This window comes from Octopus bimaculoides, chromosome 4, assembly GCF_046866305.1.
Source record: "Octopus bimaculoides isolate indiv1 chromosome 4, ASM4686630v1, whole genome shotgun sequence".
In the NCBI taxonomy this organism is placed as follows: domain Eukaryota; kingdom Metazoa; phylum Mollusca; class Cephalopoda; order Octopoda; family Octopodidae; genus Octopus; species Octopus bimaculoides.
The window spans coordinates 138,866,721-138,888,683 of NC_142931.1; the positions used below are offsets into that span (position 1 = coordinate 138,866,721).

Genomic DNA, 21,963 nt, shown 5'->3' on the forward strand with positions numbered 1-21,963 from the left:
ATATATATATTCTTTATTTGTGTTGAGCACTCATTTCATCGTTGTACATTCACGCACACTCACACACACACACACATACATACATACATACATACAGGGCCTTCTCCTCTTCTCGACTTACCATCGAGATCCATTCCGACTGACAGGTCGTAAGTCGATCTGGTCGTATGTCGGATTTATATTTTTCAACACCATTTCCATTCGTGCAACTGATGCTTGAAAGCGACTGAGAGAGGGACAGTGGTAGGCAGTCGGGTGCCTGGGTCTGAGGGGAGGGGACAAATTGACAGACGCTGACATAGTTAACGTACGCGCAGCTTCCCAGCGTTCATAAATCGATTTATTTATTTATTTTTGTATTTGTTTTTTTTTTGTGATTGTAAGTCGAGGAGACAGTGTATATATATACACACACACACACACACACACACACACACACACACACACACACACACAAACAGGGGCGTGCAAAAGTAGGTATACAGTTATGAGAAAAAGAAAAAGAAAGAAAAAAAACGTATAGTACTGGTTTTTATCAAAGATAAAAAGTTACGATAAAAGTTGTATTATTATGAATTAAGACACAGAAAATATCCAAAATGAGGCTAACTAATTTAATGTTTTAATAATTTTAATGAATTAAGTATTACAACATTGGTAAAGATACTGTATGCCAGGTATGTATAATATATGTATATATATGTGTGTGTGTGTATATATATATACAAACATACACACACACACAGAAACTCCGACTATAACTGCAACTAGAATGCTTTAATCTCACTAAAACTCCGACTATAACTGCAACTAGAATGCTTTAATCTCACTAAAACTCCGACTATAACTGCAACTAGAATGCTTTAATCTCTCTCTCTCTCGCTCTCTGTCTATCATTCTTTCTGGTGACCGGTAATAAAGTCACAATTAATTTATGGTGGTCGGTAATAAAGTCACGGGAAAAAGAAAGTTACAATGAAGTCATGGGATCCGGACAAAATCCCTGACTTTATTACTGTGGGATCATTCTGATTTGGCAGACACCACTAGTGTAAAACTAAATTTAAAAAATGGTGTCCGCCAAATCAGAAAGATCCGATACTAAATTATATACATTGAATTTGATTTACATTTTAAAGTTTGATGTTTCAAATGTCCTTAACACACGAAGAAAAAAGAGGATTTAAACGGGTCACAGTCTTTATATATAGTAAGGGAGGCCATGAATTTCAGTTTCCAGTAGTTTCGTGAAAAACCGTTACGTTTTGTAAGAGGAAAAAAAAAACGCAGAATGAAATTCGGAGTGCCTTGCACTTTTAAAAGCAGTTGCTGTGGGCTTTAGAATCCTTTTACTCCGCGTGATAAGCACGTGGGGCTTTACGCTCTCCCCTTTTTCTGTCTGTCTGCCTGTCTCTGTCTGTCTGCCTGTCTCTGTCTCTCTCTCTCTCTGTCTGTCTCTCTCTCTCTATCTGTCTATCTCAATCTATCAACTTTATCTATCGCTGCCTATCTACACACTTACACTGCATGCGAACACACTTCTAAACAATGACTACAAAATAAACCAACACACGTTGGTTGTTTAGCTTGATATTTTCCTTTTTCTCTTTTTTCCCTGTCTCTTCTTCCCTTTCCACTTTCCGCTCTCCATTTTTCATTCTTAAGAAAATGTTTGAAAGGTCATGTTAACTCTTTAACCCTTTCGTATCCGAGCATCAACCAAATAATTTCGGTTGTCGTGAACTGATCCCTTTTTTAATTTTGTTTTCGTTTCCTCTACCTCTCTCGATACACACATACCAGGGCCGGATTAAGATTTTGGTGTTCCCATAAAAGATTATGTAATTCAAAATATAAACAATAACAAACCATAAATTAAATTTTTATTTTTCTAAACGAAACAAAACAGTAAGAGGGAAAATAATGTTTATTTTTGTATACTCCCACTTTATTTATATTTGAAAAGTCCCCCCACTACCTTTTTGAATTGCAAGTTCTTTGATCAGATCCTCAAAATTAATGTTAGGTAACACATCCTGCGTCTATACTTAGTAAAGATGTTATAGTTGTAGATAAAGGCATCCCGAATATTATTTTAGTTAGTTTAAAGTGATTTCTTTTGTGCCGTAAACCATTTACCATTTGTGTGGTACCCCCTCCTTCTCTTGATGCCCTAAACGTGTTTATTTCGCTTAATGGTTAATCCAGCGCTGACACATATGCATATGTATGTGTGTGTGTGTGTGCGTGTGTGTGTGTGTGTGTGTGTGTGTATAGAGATAGATAGATAGATAGATAGATAGATAGATAGATAGATAGAGAGAGAGAGATAAAACTTACTTGGAAATGGATGCGTGGCGTTCAATCATATAATAATATAAATAAAATATATATACATATATACATGCGCATATGTACAGACTTACATATATACGTATATATATATACATATGCATATGTGGACACAGGACGTCACAGAACGTAAACAACATAAAATACGAAAATATGAAATACGAATACCTGGAATATGTACATTTTTTGTGACCAACAAAAGAAACAAATGGAAAACAAGACAAGCAACATAACGAACGACCCTTCATCAGTTGTCGGTTGTTTTTCTGATCCGTATTTCGAGCTATAGTCGAAATTTACAGAAAAACAAAAGACGAAGACAAGTGTATAAACAACAAACACGTGTTCTGGTTTGATGCTTGAGAAGGGGAGAAAGTCTTTTACATTTTGAGCTTATGCTCTTCAACAGAAAAGAACACAAGGAAATAAACAGAGAGAGAATCCCAAAAAGTTTTAGAGTTAGCGGTCAATCATGACGACTGAGAATATATATATATATATATCATCCGTATTAAATTAAGAGAAGAAAAATAGAGAGTTAGAGGTTAATATTTATTTATTTATTTATTAATAAATTGATAAGTTGCTGGAACAAACATGCAATTTCTGAATTTGAACTCATAACGGCAGATGAAGTACCGCTAAGCATTTCGCCCCTAAAATTTCAGGCCTTGTGCCTATAGTAGAAAGGATTATTATTATTGTTGTTGTTATTAAGGTAGCAAGCTCGCAGAATGGTCAACATATGGGACAAAATGCTTCGCAGCATTTCTTCTGGTTTTACATTCTGAGTTCAAATCTCACTGAGATCAACTTTGTCATTCATTCATCTGGGGTCAATAAAATACTTACCAGTCAAGCACTGAGGTCAATGCAATTGGCTAGCCCCTTTCCCCAAATTTCAAGCCTTGTGCCTATAACAGAAACGACTACTACTACTTTTGTATTATTTCTATACTCTTTTACTCTTTTACTCTTTTACTTGCTTCAGTCATTTGACTGCGGCCATGCTGGAGCACCGCCTTTAGTTGAGCAAATCGACCCCAGGACTTGTTCTTTGTAAGCCTAGTACTTATTCTATCGGTCTCTTTTGCCGAAGCGCTATGTTACGGGGACGTAAACACACCAGCATCAGTTGTCAAGCGATGTTAGGGGGACAAACACAGACACACAAATATATACACACACATACACACATGTATATATACATATATAGGACGGACTTCTTTCAGTTTCCGTCTACCAAATCTACTCACAAGGCTTTGGTCGGCCCGAGGCTATAGTAGAAGACACTTGCCCAAGGTGCCATGCAGTGGGACTGAACCCGGAACCATGTGGTTGGTAAGCAAGCTACTTACCACACAGCCACTCCTACGCCTATGCACATTTTCTTCAGTACTTCCACCATCAAAGTGATGAAACACTTCTATACACAGATGCATATAAACACTCACGTAATTTTCCTTACTGTCATAACATCAAATAAACTTGACCTGTCTTCTGAACTTAATATTAAAATAGAAAATTTTATGCAACAAACACAGTAATTAAGTTTTACTTTAAAATATCAATTGGTCAACTAAATTGCTAATTCAGGTGAGAACAGTCAATGGACTCTGTATGCTGACTGACAACAACACTTTCCTAACTTAGTCACTTTTCAGTATCCAGCAAAAAGCTAACAACCAAGTTTCCAACAACTGGACCCCACAAAAAAAACACATGTTCTTTTCTACTCTAGGCACAAGGCCTGAAATTTTTTGGAGAGAGGGCCAGTCGATTAGATCGACCCCAGGACATAACTGGTACTTAGTTTATCGACTCCGAGAGGATGAAAGGTAAAATAATTACAAAGAACCTCTGGAAGAGTTGCTTCCCTTAAAGATATCAAGGGAAGCAACTTAAAACGTTTGAATTTGGTTTGCATAATTCTTGATAAGAATAAATGTTGGAAACAAATTTTGGTCAAACTAAAATTTTGTATCGTAGGAGAGTCATTTTGCCAATAACACACTCACAGGTCCAATTCCACTTTTCTATTGTTAGTCAATTGATCGAATATTTAGCAGACTAACAAATCGACCGTTTGTTTAATGTGCTGGTTAAACGATCGATGGCGAATAACGATGAAAGAACTTTGACTAACAAACACCCGATCGATTGTTTAACCAACACGTTAAACAAACAATTGATTTGCTCGTTGGTAAGATATTTAACCAATTGACTAACAATAAAGAAGTGGAATTGAATCTGTGTGCGCGTTATTATTATTGGCGAAACAACTCTTCCTAGACAGAACTCCAAGGTTCTGTCTTGGAAGGAAGTTAACTCAGGAGTTGTTGAAATGCTATAACTGAAAGAAGATCGTGATATGGATATTGTAATCAACAGCGATCTGCGCCGGACTAACTCCATCTCTAAGATTATCGAGAGGGCCGAGGTGTGACATAGACACAAAATATTGTCTACCATGAAGCACTGTGAGGAGACCACCGCACCAGCTAGCATCACCACCACACCAGCCGCTCCATCATTACACATCTACATTACACCTTTAAGATCGGAGAACCAGTTAGGGGCCCGTGTGGATCTCTCTCGGCATACCACAAAATCGCACCAGCCAACATCACCACTACCGCCAAGCCCGTCATATATACATGTATGTATGTATGTATGTATGTATGTATGTGTGTGTGTTTGTGTCTGTGTTTGTCCCACCACCATTGCTTGACAACCGATGTTGGTGCGTTTGCATCCCTGTAATTTAGCTATTCAGCAGAAGCGACTGATAGAATAAGCACCAGACTTACAGTGAATAAGTCCAGGGGTCAATTTCTTCAATTAAAGGCCGGTGCTCCAGCATGGCCACCGTCAAATGACTGAAACAAGTAAACGAATAAAAGAATACCAGAAACAAGTAAAAGAATAAAAGAATACCAGAAACAAGTAAAAGAATAAAAGAATACCAGAAACAAGTAAAAGAATAAAAGAATACCAGAAACAAGTAAAAGAATAAAAGAATACCAGAAACAAGTAAAAGAATAAAAGAATACCAGAAACAAGTAAAAGAATAAAAGAATACCAGAAACAAGTAAAAGAATAAAAGAATACCAGAAACAAGTAAAAGAATAAAAGAATACCAGAAACAAGTAAAAGAATAAAAGAATACCAGAAACAAGTAAAAGAATAAAAGAATACCAGAAACAAGTAAAAGAATAAAAGAATACCAGAAACAAGTAAAAGAATAAAAGAATACCACTAAACCAAGACGGTTCTTTGAATATGTTCGATGTATTTTAAGGTTAAATAGTAATTCCGTTTACGTTTGTGTAACTGAGATATTTTGGTTGGATTATATAGTCATTCGTTTTAGATTACTTTCCATATTCTGTAACTGTCACAATATACTTTTCTAGGCCTGAAATTTTTGTGGGGAGGGGCCAGTTGATTAGATCGACCTCAATACACAACTGGTACTTAATTTATCGATCCCGAAAGGACGAAAGGCAAAGTCGACCTCGGCAGAATTTGAACTCAGAACATAAAGACAGACGGTCATAATATATAAAAACATTTCTCATGAAACCAGTAAACTGTTTACAGATGCTTACATTTTTTATGTTTTCCGTGAATTTTTCACGGGTCCAGCTAGTTATTATTATTATTATTATTATTATTATTATTATTATTATTATTATTATTATTTGTGGTTTCTTTTCATTACAACTTTATTTCAGCTGCCTTAGTACCGGGCATCCTTCGTAACAAGGGCACTTTTGTTTTACTATGCCTGCTAAAATTATCACCACATTTATTCCACTTTAGATGGAGAGTGCTTTCCGTAGTATATGGGCTGTACCCATCAAGGTTATCTTTTGTAGTTACACACACACACACACACACACACACTCATAGTAGAAGGACCCGAACCCTTCAAAGGGGTGTTTATCATCCAAGTTCCCGAGGAAAAGCCTAAATTTGTGATTTCAAAAGGATTATATTTTCCTCAAAGTTACGAGGGAGAAACTCGGATCTTGTGATTCTTGTGAATTTTCCGATGTCCCCTCGCCGCCCCCGTTGCTTTCCGCGCATTTTTGTTTTCAGATTCGTTTCCTACGTGAGTGTAAAGTAGAAAGATATCGATCTTCCTCAAAGTTACGAAGGAAAAACATTGGATCTTGTGAATTTTCCGAAGTCCTCTCCCCACCCCCTCGGAAAAAATTTTCCCCCACAATTTTTTTTTATAAACGTAATCTATACCGTTTGAAAGGTATTTATATAAAATTTCACGAAAAAAAACCCATTTTCTTAAAAGTTATGATGGAAAAACATCGGATCTTGTGAATTTTCCGAAGTACTCTCCTCGCTCCCTCGGAAAAGATTTTCCCCACAAATTTCGGTCAAACTAAAGGGTTTGACCCGGTGGGAAATAAAAAAATAAAATATTCTAATAGGTGTAAAAGAACTTGCTGAAGAAAAACGCGCGCTCGCGAACGAATATGAAGAAAAAAATGCGCGCTCGCGAAAGGCGGAGTGGGGAGAGGCCTCGGAACATTCACATCGTCACATATCGTCATTCCATGGCCTCTGAATTATAGTGTTTGACCCGGCTGGGGACGGACATGTGTGTGTGTGTGTGTGTGTGTGTGTGTCTGTGAGTGTGTGTGTGTCTGTGAGTGAGTGTGTCTGTGAGTGAGTGTGTCTGTGAGTGTGTGATGTGTGACGATGTGAATGTTCCGAGGCCTCTCCCCACCCACCCCGTTCGCGAGCGCGCATTTTTTCCTTCATATTCGTTCTCAGCAAGTTGTTTTACCCCGTTCGCGAGCGCGCATGTTTTCTTCATATTCGTTCTCAGCAAGTTGTTTTACACCTATTAGAATATTTTATTTTTTTATTTCCCACCGGGTCAAACCCTTCAGTTTGACCCAGATTTCTTTATAATCGTAATCTATACCGTTTGAAAGGTATTTATATATAATTTTATTAAAAAAAAAAAGCCCGTTTTCCTAAAAGTTATGATGGAAAAACATTGGATCTTGTGAATTTTCAGAAGGCCTCTCCCCCACCCTGTTGCTTTCTAGCCATATTTGTTTTCATATTCGTTTCTTACACTTATTTTTTTTTGTTTTACACCCTTTGCAGTTTCGTTTCCGTCTAATAAAGTCAACATTAACCTAAAGACTCCCTTTGTCTCACAGTGTAGGATATATTATAAGACTGTGTATATCTTTATATCAAAATAGCTCTCAGATCCAACAACGGAACAGCCATTACGACTGTTATATTAAACACATCAACGAAAAGAAGAGGAGTATTGACGGATGATAGATAATACAGTGAAATACAACTATTTAAACCGAAATAAAACAAGATGTAAAAACATATTTTAATATAAGCTTCATAAATAAATTATAACGAAATACAGTAACACAAGTTTTATGAATGTTAGTTTAAATATTAATATTTAAACGCTGGATTTATCATGGCCGGTTAGCTCAGTTGGTTAGAGCGTCGTGCTAATAACGCGAATGTCGTGGGTTCGAGCCCCATACTGGCCAATACGAAATTTTTTTTTTTCTTTTGCATTTTTCTACGATTGATTTGCAGATGTATATCTTACGTCATTCTAAGAAAATATATAATCAGTTCAAAGCGTTCCTGAAATTTGACTGGTACTTATTTTATCGATCCCAAAAGTTTGAAGACAGGAGGAATGTAGCCAGTAGTAAGCTGTACAACAGTTCGCGCGAAACCTGTTGTGAAATTTTTCTTTTTTCTTTTTGATGAGAACCAGTTAAAAATTGAACCCCAAGCTGAAACCAACTTATATAGGCTGTCAAGAAGTCAATCACGTCACAGAATCTTACGATACAAAAATCGTACTAACCGACTTTTAAAAATATTCTCCAATCAAAGTTTATCATTGTATTTGCCTCGTAAATTCTCATAAGTCCGAAAGATAGCATATTTGTAGTAGTGAGAGACAAGGAAATGTATGTGACAGTTTGTGTCAGTTTTCTCTTTTCTGTTCGTACAATTTTGAACCATGTGTGTGTGTGTGTGAGTATGTGCGCGCGCGTATGTAGATTGTTTGAAGTGGTGTACAGGTTATATATATTGAGAAAAAGATATATATATATATATATATATATATATACGTTATAACATTGCCGATTATATATATTATCGGCAGTACTTCGACAGCTTTTGGCAATATTAATATCTCGTCCGCCGTTAGGTTTTGAGTTCGAATTCCGCCGTGGTCGACTTTGCCGTTCATTCTTTCGAGGTCGATAAATTAAGTACCAGTTGCGTACTGGGGGTCGATATAATCGACTGGCCTCCTCCCCAAAATTTTCGGGCCTTGTGCTTAGATTAGAAAAGAATAGAAAAGATTATTTTTATCATTCCTAATGCGCCTCCTATGACAGGAATTGTTACTGTTTTTAGACTCTACATTCGAGTTACCTCTATTTCCAGTTCTTCTTCTTCTTCTTATTATTATTATTATTCATTGTCATGCCAGCAACTGTTCTCCGCTCGTCTAATAAAAACCTTTTCGCATGGACGCTTCTGACATGCTGAGTGCTGAAGGAAACACCACCGCCAGCACCAAGACTACCACCACCACCACCACCACCTTTCAAAATGTGAATGCATTCACACACACAGAAGACAGACGTATTTTTCTCAAAAGTACAGTCCGTAACAAATTAATGTATTGTACGCCATAACTCTCTCTTTTTTTTTTTTTTTGTTATCAAGGCCTCGAGAACTGGGGGCTTCAGGGGGTGCAAGCACACCGCCTAAAATTTTTTTTTGTTTTTGGTGGGGATGGGGGTGAAAAATCAAAATTTAGACTCCATACTTATTTTCCTCAGGCTTAGGAAATTAGTGTTGAAAATGGATCTCTAAAAAGTTGCTTGAAAAACAAGAAAAATAACTAAAACAATTAAAAAGAAAACAAAAAAAAAAGTCCCTAGTAATCCCTCGACTAACGCAGGTGTTACGTTCCCAAACCTCCCACAGATATACTCTATTACTCTTTTACTTGTTTCAGTCCATGCTGGAGCACCGCCTTTAGTCGAGCAAATCGACCCCAGGACTTATTCTTTGTAAGCCTAGTACGTATTCTATCAGTCTCTTTTGCCGAACAGCTAAGTTACGGGGACGTAAACACACCAGAATCGGTTGTCAAGCAATGTTGGGGGGACAAACACAGACACACACATACATATATATACATATATACGACGGGCTTCTTTCAGTTTCCGCCTACCAAATCCACTCACAAGGCTTTGGTCGGCCCAAGGCTATAGTAGAAGACACTTGCTCAAGGTGCCACGCAGTGGGACTGAACCCGGAACCATGTTGTTGGTAAGCAAGCTACTTACCACACAGCCACTCCTGCGCCTATAATTAAATCTAAATTAAAATCTAAAAAAATATAAATACCTACCGGCCGCAGAAACCCGCGATATGCTGAGAAGTCCGAGATATACTGAGAAGTCCGCGATATAAATTTACATATATTAGCCAGAAAAATCTGCGATGTACTGAGTGTGCGATAGGTGAACCGCGATGTACTGAGTGCGTGATAGAAGAACCGCGATGTACTGAGTGCGCGATCGGTGAACTGCGTTGTACTGAGTGCGTGATAGGTGAACCGCGATCTACTGAGTGCGCGAAAGGTGAACCGCGATCTACTGAGTGCGTGAAAGGTGAACCGCGATGTACTGAGTGCGAGATAGGTGAACTGCGATGTACTGAGTGCACGAAAGGTGAACTGCGATGTACTGAGTGCATGATAGGTGAACCGTGATGTACTAACCGTGATATGGCGAGGGATCACTGTATTACTGAACTAAAACATCATCATCGAAATTAAATGTAAAGGCGCAGGCGTGGCTGTGTGTTAAGAAGCCTGCTTCCCAACCACATGGTTCCGGGTTCAGTCCCACTGCGTGGTACCTTGGGCAAGTGTTTTCTACTATAGCCTCGGGCCGACCAAGGCCTTGTGAGTGGATTCGGTAGACGGAAACTGAAAGAAGCCCGTCGTATAATGTGTATATTTGTGTGTGTGTGTGTATGTATGCATTTGTGTGTCTGTGTTTGTTCCCCCCACACCATCGCCTGACAACCGATGTTGGTGTGTTTACGTCTCCGTAACTTAGCGGTACGGCCACAGACACCGACAGAATAAGTACTAGGCTTACAAGGAATAAGTCCTGGGGTTGATTTCTTCGACTAAAATCGGTGCCCCAGCATGGCCGCAGTCAAACGACTGAAACAGCTAAAAGAAGAAAGAATACTTTTTATTTTCTTTACTTGTTTCAGTCATTAGACTGCGGCCATGCTGGGGCACCACCTTGAAGAATGTTTTTTTTTTTAGACGATTGTATCAACCCCAGTACTAGCTTTTTTTTTTAAGCCTGGTACTTATTCTATCGATCCCTTTTGCCGAACCGCTAAGTTACGGGGGACATAAACTCACCAGTACTGTTTGTGAAGCGGTGGTGGTGGTGGTGGGACAAACACAGACACAGTGACACACACACACACACACAACAACAACAACAACAACAACAACAGCAACAACAACAGTCATGGCCACTCCTCAATACTAGCACAGTTGATTGATTAAGCTACACCATCAACAGTCCTTCACAGCCCACCTATCTACAATCCTCATTTCCTCTGATTATCACAACTGAGCCATCACGTTCCCCTGCTACGACCCTTATCACAACTAAACATTAACAAGATCGTCAGCCGCAGTCACTCCTCAATGTCAACACAATCCACGACCTATTAAACAACACAGACCCTGGCTCTTCTCCACAGTCAGACTAATCAAATTCCTCTCAGAATAAGACAAGAGGTCCATTATAACCATTGTCATCCTATACTACTACTACTACTACAATTAGTGAAGAATCACTCCTTTCTTTCCAACCCCATTGTTCTCCTCAGTCACAATGTGGGATCTTTTTTAAAACGGGGGCAACATTTTTCATTAACGTGTGAAAGTTGTCGTATTTCTGTAATTTCAACCAATCACTGACGTCCATTCAGCCGATATACATTAAGTGCCGACTACATAAACAAACGATTCTGAAACAATTAACCCTAACCCTAACCCTAGGGTTAGGGTTAGGGTTAGGGTTAAAGCAAATTTAAAATGAAAAAAGCAAATAAAACGAAGGTATGGAGATTAAATACGCTTTACATCGCTTAATCAGCCAAAGGAGTAAATATAAACAACTGAATACTTGTCAGTGATTGGTTGAAATTATCGAAATAAGACAATTTTTTACATGAAATAAATTCGAATACAAAAATATTTTTCTGTTCTATAACACAAAATAGATAAGTATACGAAGTTTGAAAGTCTTTCCGTACCAAAAACACTACGTAAAACATTAATGAAAAATGTGGCCCCCGTTTTAAAATAGATCCATAATGTGTACTTCACGGGTCCAAGATAAATTTGGCAACTGTAAATAAAGCAAAATTTATGAACACACGAAATCCAGAAACATGCCGCTGTTCTCAATGCGAGGGTCTATGCATATACTCTGACTGCAACTTCACCCTTTTTTTCCTGGGACCAGACGCACAATCGTGCAAGCAATATCAGCGATCACCGAAGCACATGTCTTACACCACCACCACCACCACCAACCACCAATCATCGTAAAGTCGATTGGCCGTAAGTCGGATAGGTCGTAAGTCGACGACGACTTGTATGTAATTTGGGAGAGATTTGGCTGCTTTTTCTAGCGGGTTCATCCAAAAGTTTATGGTGTTAGCCACAGCAATGGTGACAAGTTGCTCAACAGATACGTGACAAGTTCATTCTTAAAATGCTCCAATGTCTAAACACAGAGTCCCTTTCAGTGTTTCGTAATCTTTGTGTTTGGTCAAGTAATAGTTTTCAAGTTTGGGTGATCCTCGTGTTTACTTCACTTCACCAGCCAACAGTCGTTTTAATGGGTCTTTTTATGAATGTATTTGGCGACTGAAGATGTGTTTGCACGTGTGTGTGTGTTGCTTACTATATCACATTATTAAGAATGTTTAAAGTATTAAAATGTATTTAGATGCATGTATATGACACATATAAAATACAAATCCAGAGCCGGGAGAAAAAAATGGGAGAAAAGGAACGAGGAAAGAAGAAGAAGAAAAAAAAGCAAAACATATCAATGAAGAATTTACTGTTATAGTTGTGCATATTGGTGTTGTTTTGCAAACCAAAATATCTGAGAGAAATTCCTACACGACAAAGTATTAACTCATGGATTGCCACTATCAACGACACGTTTTCATTCATGGCAAGCCAGAATACCATCCTTACCTCATCCCCCGCCCACCAGATAGACAAAAAGACATTCAGACAGACAGGCAGATAGATAGATAGATAAATAAAGAGAGAGAGAGAGAGAGAGAGAGAGAGAGAGAGAGAGAGAGAGAGAGAGAGAGAGAAATCTTCACCGGCCGCCAAACGATTATTACTGATTGACGACAGTAAAAGCAGAGACGTGAAGTCAAGGTCGCCTAAGATTGTACTTTCTGTAAACTGCAATCAAATCTTTACAAAGACAGGTTCCATTTACTTCTATGTAACAATAATTATTGTCTCTCCAGTTCTCATCAAACAAAGAACCATTGCCAGCAACTCTTTTTCTTTTATTAGTACCAACCATTGCACCATTGCAGAAGGATTACTTTCATTCGCTTATAACATTGGTTCAAAACAGTTAAAAGAAATAGGCAAACGAACTTCTAAATTCTAGTTGTAACTGTTATCTTCAATTAGTATGTATCCCGACTTAAGATTTGTCACAAGACAACCTTTACGGTTACAAGAAAAGTTTCTTTAAGTTTCACGAGGTATTGAAAATAAGTCATATTTTATCAATATTTTAAGGCGTAAAGATCAAAATATTAATTTCATATAACTTGCTTTCAACTCAACACCTCATAAGGCATAAAAAACTTTACAGAGCTTGCAGTGTGAAATTTATCTCATGATCCCGAATACGTAAGACACACTGTTATTTATTTTATTTTTTTCCGAATAGGAATTTTACAGAATTTTGCTCGCAGACAGAGACGTAGCCAGGTTCTAATGTTAAGGGGAGCGAACACATTAAAAAGAAAAGGCGCCGTGACGCATACTAAACAAATTTAAACTAATTTCTCAATTGTAGGAACGGCTTCAATTTTGAAAAATATGCTGGTAGGAAGCGGTCGTTTCCCTGGCTCCCCTATTAGCTACGCCATCAAGTTTGAATGAAAGCAAAAGGTTTTCCCAACTCTGGCGTAAAGGTACCTTCGCTGGCTCTTTGCTGTTGTTGGAAATAATGTCACTGTTTCTGTAGTTTGTATCAAAACTGCTTCTATAACCTACATGAATGGATGATACAAAGTTTTAGTGAAAATGTAAAGACAAGTGTAGTGGCTTCATGCAGGCAAGGCGTGGATTCGATCCTCGATAGCTAAATTTCACTTAACAGTTCAACAACACTTTTCTCACGTTTTTCACTTAACAGTTCAACAACACTTTTCTCACGTTAAAACAATAGTTTTTCAGCGAGTGACAACAGTTACATTTGCCAGATGCCTTCGCTAAGCAGAACAATGTATTTGCCACTTGACCCTTCTAACCTCTTCAAGGCCACCAAAATCTAGAATTGAGATAACATGTATCACCAACGAAATCTATTGTTCTCAACAATATGTCTATCTTTCTAACTAGTTTTGGATAGTTATAAAAACAAGAACTCCGTAAGCAAAAATTAATTAGTGAGAACCAAGTCTGGCTGACCCGGCTGAACAAAACGCCGTCTCTGGAGGAAAAGACACAAAGGGACAACTATGGTAACTCACCAACAAAGCAGTTGTTTCGTCCCACCACTCTCACTTTCACTAGCTCACTTTCTTTTCTCTGTAACATTACCATCTCTTTCTATATATACTATGAGATCGTGTGGATCTATTTCAAAACGGGGACACCAGTATTTTCTTAACGAAACACTAACGAGACACTTTGAAACTTGGGACACTGGTAGAATGTGTCATATAAAACATCTTTTACTCTTAGTCTTCTTAACAAAAAAACGTACATCGCAAGTTATTCCATGTTAAAGTTGTCGTATTTCTGTAATTTCAACCAATCACTGACGTCTATTCAGCTGAATAGAGTTACTGCTGGGCGGTCATAAAAATGTTATTCCCTGTGACATATTTCATCCGGTTTAATCGTAATTTATACGCATATATTGTTTATAAAATAAATTACGCTGTGCGTATCTATGTGTGTAACAATTTTAGAGTTCGGATTCTAGAGTTAGGGTTAGGGTTAGGGTTAACAGTCTAGTTAGGGTTAGGGTTAGGGTTAGGGGATTAATACGATATACACCGTTACAGCGCTAACTGTTTTCAACTGAATAGACGTCAGTGATTAGTAGAAATTATCGAAATAAGACAATTTTTTACATGAAATAAATTCGAATACAAAAATTTTTTTCTGTTCTATAACACAAAATAGATAAGTATACGAAGTTTGAAAGTCTTTCGGTACCAAAAACACTACATAAAACATAAATGAAAACTGGTGCCCCCGTTTTGAAATAGATCCGATCGTGTACACGCATACAGGCTGAAATTAACTTTCTTTACCGTGCATGCTTTACGAACTGTGTTATACTATTACACTAGACTACCCGTCGTGGTATGGCATATATTAAAGTAACGGTAAATAAATATTTCTTTACAACTTCGATCACTGTTCTTCTTTCACATCTTACAAGTGGTAATCAACGAATATTATAACCGTTACAATTGGTGACCCTCTATTGCAACGAAGAAGCAACACGAATAAGAGAAAAGACTCTTTCTTCTTTTGTTTTCGCATCATTACTCTGTCTAGATGCCTTCTTATAACAATTCTCTCTCTCTCTCTCTCTCTCTCTCTCTCTCTCTCTTGTTGTATTCCTCTGTCTTATTCATACCCGTCTAACATATTTTCCTCTCATTTCTTCTCTGCTGAAGATGCTTCATCTTCTCACGGCCTATATCATTTGTTCTTTTTCGTGGAATAAAGGAAAAAAGGAGGAGACTGGCAGACAGAGAAATACGTGACAGCATATATGTCTAAGTAGGTGTATTTCTGTGATATCAAGTTAACAGCAGCTCTTTTGTCAACAGACTTCCCCCTGTGTGTTATTTACTCGAAGAGCAAAGAAAAAATTGTGTAAATTCATGTCCTAGGTGGGGCAGATAGAAAAAACAATAACACAAGATAAGGAGAGGTGATAAAGGGGGGGAAAAATACACGCAAGTGGAGGTATGCAGGTGAGGTGAAAATAAAGAAAGGAAAAGGAGATTGAATGAAATTGGCTGCTACCTGGAAAGGATTGTGTGTCCTGTTCTGTTTCAAGGTATAATCAGGGTAGGGAACAGGAAAAGTTGAAATAGTACAACTATTAATTACCTTGAAAAGGAAATAGTTGTATATCCTGTCAATAATATAGCCAATGGCCATAAGTCTTAAAATATTTCTATCAACTAATAAACGACTCTATGAAACCTGTTGAGTGAGTGAGTGAGTGACAGAGAGAGAGAGAGAGAGAGAGAGAGAGAGAGAGAGAGAGAGAGAGAGGCTTTATTAGGAAACGGATCTTATTTTTGTTCCTTCTATAACTTGAATGAAACATCTATATATCAATCCAAGCTATATTATACATAGGGTAGAAGCCTGCAGAAAATGAAAACTGAGTAAGAATGTGTCAAGGCAGAAGTTATATATATATATATATATATATATATATATATATATATATATATTCTTTTATTCTTTTATTTGTTTCAATTATTTGACTCCGGCTATTTTGGCGCACGGCCTTTAGTCGATCAAATCGACCCCCAGGACTTATTCTTTGTAAGCCTAGTACTTATCCTATCGGTCTCTTTTGCAGGACTTTCGAAAATAGGTGGAGGAAGGGATGGAGGGAGGGAGGGATACTCCATGTTTTCAAATTTCTAGGCAAAATACAGCTAAGAAGTTCGTTTTGCAACAACGCGACCATGGGTTCGATTTCACTACGTGACATCTTGGGCAAGTGTATTTTAGTATAACCCCGGGTCGACTATGCCTTGTGAGAATTGATTGATGGAAACTGTATGGAAACCCGATAAATGGATTGTGACTGTAAATGAAAGGTCAAGCCTTGCCATTGTGTCTCACTGGTTCTACTCGAAGATTAAGGGTGAACTTGATATAAATAGCCGCAACTGAGAGTTTTGAATGGCCAAAGGTCAGTAATACATATGAAAGTCAGTGAAACGGTCTTTCTTTCGCATTTTTCTCTAAAATGTTCTGATCTTCTTTTTTCAAAGTGTCTTAGTTCCTTGATGAACTAATCTTTTGTACGTTATGACAGGTTAGCTTGGGAAGTCAAGTAGTTGTAGTCGATGAAAATGGTAGGAGTACCAATAATTGTCGATGAAAATGGTAGGAGTACCAATAATTGTCGGAGCCCTGGGAACAGTGAGCAAAAGTTTCGAGAAGTACGTCGAACAAATAGGGGCTGCAATAAGGGTGGAGCACTTGGAGAAAACAGCACTGCTTGGAACCGCTCGAATACTCTGGAAGGTGCTCCAAAAATAAGAGGTTGTAGTGAAACTACCTCCCGCCATTAGATACAAACTACTATCGCCATTACATACAATCTTCTCATTTAAATATAAATAAATGCGAGCGTAGTAGAGAACCCATTCCTTGACATCACGTGACTGATCATTATTCGAATCGTCAACTTCTTCGAACCTTTCCCGCCAGAACGCAAACTGACCAATCACGGCCCCTAATAAGGTCACGTGATAGAGTAAAATTCTAAAGGCATTTGGAGCCCTCTTAACGCTATATATAGATCAACTCATACCCAATAATTTGTCTCGGTCCAGTTTCTCTTTGAGAACTGTTCCGTGTACCACACGACAGCAGCAGCAGCCAGCGACCACTTCAGCAGCTTCGTCCAGCCACGATGACCTCCGCCGTCGCCACATCAGCAACAAGAGTCTACTACTACTATCCAGCATCATCATCAACACCAACACGATTCTACGAGCACCTACCAAGCAGCCTCTACGCTACCAGCGTCAACACGATTTACTATGTACACCACACCAAACTCCGCGGCACATCTCTCTCTTCGATTCTGTTTGGTGACTCAGCTTCACCACGGTAAATAAACAGACAAGAAATTCTCAGCCAGCGATGAACATCTGTATAACAAGAATCAAGGCCCTGGCATCGACGCCAAAACACAACTTGTGATAAGCTCTGCCACACTCAGCCTCTCCTCACTTTCACATACAGAACTTTTCCTATAGTGTACTAACGAACTGGTATAATTGTCCACGTGTTATTGACTCTCTTTCTATCTGCTGTAATAATACACGTACACATACATACTTTTCTTTGTACGACGGCCTGTCTTTGATTATGTTCTTATATGTCGCATTCACACTCACTCACAGACATACATCTTTAACGCTACAATAAATATTTCTGTTATTCATCTAATACGGTTGTGGTCTTTCATTACTGGTCATCTATGTTATCGTCGTATAACATATCATCTATATCATCTTTGATATATATTTGTATGTTCGACCGTGTGACACGTTTAAATAAAAGGAGTCCTCTGTTTTTCCATTCGTCACCACATCTCCTTTTATGAGTTCGCACGGTCGTCCCTAACAAGGTGTTACCTTAGTTCATTGGTAGTGAACAGCTGACACCGTAGTACATTTCCAGCGTTAGAAGCTGTGCAAATGCAATGATGATGATAATAATAATAATAATAATAATAATAATAATAATAATAATAATAAATAAATAAATAATAAAAGTTTTGTTACATGCTTTAGATCCATACAAAAAATATGGACAACTATGGCTTCGTAGGTAACAATTTTCCTATCGTTTATAAGATGTTGTCTCTTGAATACTCGTATCCATGAATGATCAATGGCTGCTCCAGCAAAACAAAGTCTGTTCGGGATTTCACAATCGACATCAGTACTACAAGGTGGACGGTTTCTGAGATATAGGAAGTGATTAATATTTTTGAAATCTGCTCCTTTCAATTAACCCTGAACACACATAAAGGACATCGGACAGAAATCAAAAGGACACATAATTATGCTTAGAACGCTCAAAAAAAAAAAACGCGACATTTGGTCAGTTCGAAAAGATAAACGAGAACATTACATTATATTGATTTCAAATTAATATTTGTAATCGATATTTCGATTGATTCCTAATTACCATTTCGAAATAATTTTTAATATTGATTAAATATTAGATGTATTGAAATACATAATTGCATTCATTGTAAAATGTAATTACGAATATTGGAATAACATATAAATACGCCAAATATCGATTTGAAACACAATGCAACGATTTTAGCTTCGGGGTAGTTTAGTCAAATAAATCAACTACAGTATGTGACTATTTCTCTCTCTCGCCTCTCTGTCTCTCTTTCTTTCTTACTATCTATCTATCTATCTATCTATCTATCTATCTATCTATCTATCTATCTATCTATCTATGATACAAAAATGGGACAAGAAAAACACGAAGTTTTCTTTCCTCAGTTGACTTCCAGATTATCTTTGCAATTTCGGCTGGTTATACTCGAGATTGCTCCAATCTGGCCAGCCCCAAGGAAAAACTAAGCTAAGAGCTCTAGATTCCTTGGAAGAAAGCAGCGAATGCATACGAAAGCAAGGACAGGAAAAAAATGGAGAAATGGTACACAAATACAAATGCAAATAAAAGGACATAACAACAGGTGTCTTTCGACTAAGGATGAATTAAATTAAGCTGGCGTGTGTGGCAGTGAAGCCTTACGGCAGGGACATAAGGGATGACAGGCATGGTGAGGAATATAGATGTTGCACGGATGGTAGTCGAACAAAGAAAGAAAGTTCAGGCTTGGCCGAACACCGGTCACGTGGAGAGAGAGGAGAGAGGTAGAGGCAGAAGGATAGAAGAATTATGGAGGGACGAGAAAAAAAGAAAACTGACAGAGCGAAGAGAAAGAGGAGGGAAGGTGAGAATGAAGAGAAAGCCAGGAAATGTGAGAGGGGGAACGAAAGAAAGAAAAGTGGAAAGAACGAAGTATGTGTGATATATATATATGTGTATATATATATATATATATATATATATATATATATATATATATATATATATATATATATAATACACACACACACATCCACAAACTGTCACCAATATACACTACAGAGAGTCAATAGCTGAGCACTAGAGTATTTATAAGGAGAATTCACGAAAAAACAAGAGACAAAGACAGGTGGTGTAAACGACAAATGAATGTATTAGTATAACACTCGGGAATAGAGAAAGTCTTTGACGTTTCGAGTCTACGCTCTTCAGCAGAAAGGAACACAGAAAGAAACAAGGAGAGAAAAAAAATGTAGTGGTCAGCGATCTATCATGGCGAATGCCGGACCTTTTCTTATAAAATAAGATGGTACGAGAGAGAAAAAAAAAACGTGACGAGGAAATTAGACGTGGGAAGGAAAATAACAAAAGGTGTGGGGAAAAAAATAAAGGCGTGAGGAGAAGAAAATATACGCGAGGTGGGAGAAAAAAAAAACCAAAACAGAGAAAGAAAAGAGGAAGATGGGACAATAGAGAGAAAATGGGGAGAAAGGGAGAGGAGAAAAGAAATGGAGGGTGAGGGAGACAAAGTAACAGGTGCAGATTAGAGAAAGCAAAGTAAGAACATCCAGATTACGAAGAGACAGTAAGTAAAGGAAAGTAAAGAAAATATAATAATAGTAATAATAATAATAAAGGTTTTACACAAGTAAAACGTTCAAAGGCTTCAGACGTCGTGGTGTATTGCGGCGATTTATTATTAGTCGATGGGTACAGCGTAATCCGTAGGCAGGAGAGGTGCAGCCGGAGAGTGCAAAGTTCAGAATAAATAGTCCAGAATAAAAAAAAAAGGTTCAGAGTCCAGAAGTTCGTGTGTGATGAGTATGTAGTAACGCCGTGCGCATGCGTAGTCTCACGCATGCGTGGAATTCAACAACCAAGCTTTCCCGCTTTGATCGATCTCTTTTTCTTGCTGGCCAGCGATTGAGCAAGGACGTGTTTAGCTGTCTCTCTCCATCTTTCGAACTTACGCTAGACAGCTCGCTAACATCTACATACCAACGTCCCAACAACCATGTTCTCACACACCGAAGACGTCTCAACAAACAAGATTAAAGGTGTATATTCTCCCCCTTGAATAAATGTTGTTTGTGTTGATAGTTTGGAGTTCAGCGTTCCGTTTAATTCTTAGTTTAATATAGGAAAGTCAGGTGTACATCTAATGATGTATAACCCACTTCTCTATAAGTAGACACAGGATTAGCTGGTGCGAATACGTGAGCGTGTGCTATGTATAGGGAGAATTCATGAAAAATACAACAGACGAAGACAGGTGGTGTAAACAACAAATGGATGTATTAGTATAACGCTCGGGAATAGAGAAAGTCTTTAACGTTTCGAGCCTACGCTCTTCAACAGAAAGGAACACAGAAACAAACAAGGAGAGAAGAAAAAAAATACGTAGTGGTCAGCGATCTATCATGGAGAGTGAACAGAGTTGTAAACATCGAAAATATTTTGCTTGGAGTATGCCGAACAATTGCTCACAACTATCGTCTGCCGCAACGTTCTGAGTTCAAATTCCGCCGAGGTCGACTTTGCCTTTCATCCTTTCGGGGTTGATTAAATAAGTACCAGTTACGCACTGGAGTCGATATAATCGATTTAATCCGTTTGTCTGTCCTTGTATGTCCCCTCTGTGTGTAGCCCCTTGTAGGTAGTAAAGAAATAAGAATTAAATAGATATATAGGTAGATAGAGGAAGAGAGAAAGGGAGAGTAGACAATAGGCGTATATGCCGAGGGTTGTAATATGGATAGCAAATGACCCGTGGCGTAGCTAGAGTGTATGTCACCAGGGGCAGCTCTTGAGTCCCTCCCACCACGGAACCTATACAGACTTATACAGCAGGGTTAAAACTGCCGCCCCTATAAAAACGTCACCTTTCTTCCCCTAATTACGGTACTTCAGTCTGGTGATGTTTTTAGAGGATGCGGCTTTGCACGTCTGCTTGTGCAGTAGCAGTGTTCAGTTTCAGCATCGTCCCAAATGTTGCTGCAATACTGTTTTGTAGAAGCTGTCTGAACTTTGAGGAAAGTTCGTAGTTATTGGGAAATGAAATATTTTCTGTCCCTGAAGAGCTTTATGTTGCTGTGTACACATGGGCCCGGGAACAGGGGGTGCAGGTGGTACAAGTGCACCCCTAGAATTTTTGCGGAGTGCAGAACCAAAATTTGCAGCCCTACTTATTTTACTCAGGTTTACAAAACCGTGAATAAAAAAGTGATGTGTAAAAAGTACCTTGAAGTTAGGTTCCTTCTCAAAGAACAAATCACAAAAATAAATAACAGAAAAAAAAAACAAGACCAAATTTGTAAAAAAGTTTGGACCTAGGTTTGCACCCC

At 38.1% G+C, this 21,963-nt stretch overlaps 1 non-coding gene across 1 annotated transcript; it reads left to right on the forward strand.

Moving 5' to 3' along the window:
- Positions 1 to 7,836: 7,836 nt before the first annotated feature.
- Trnai-aau (transfer RNA isoleucine (anticodon AAU)) lies at positions 7,837 to 7,910 on the forward strand. The gene has a single exon. It is a non-coding gene; the product is annotated as a tRNA-Ile (tRNA).
- Positions 7,911 to 21,963: the final 14,053 nt, after the last annotated feature.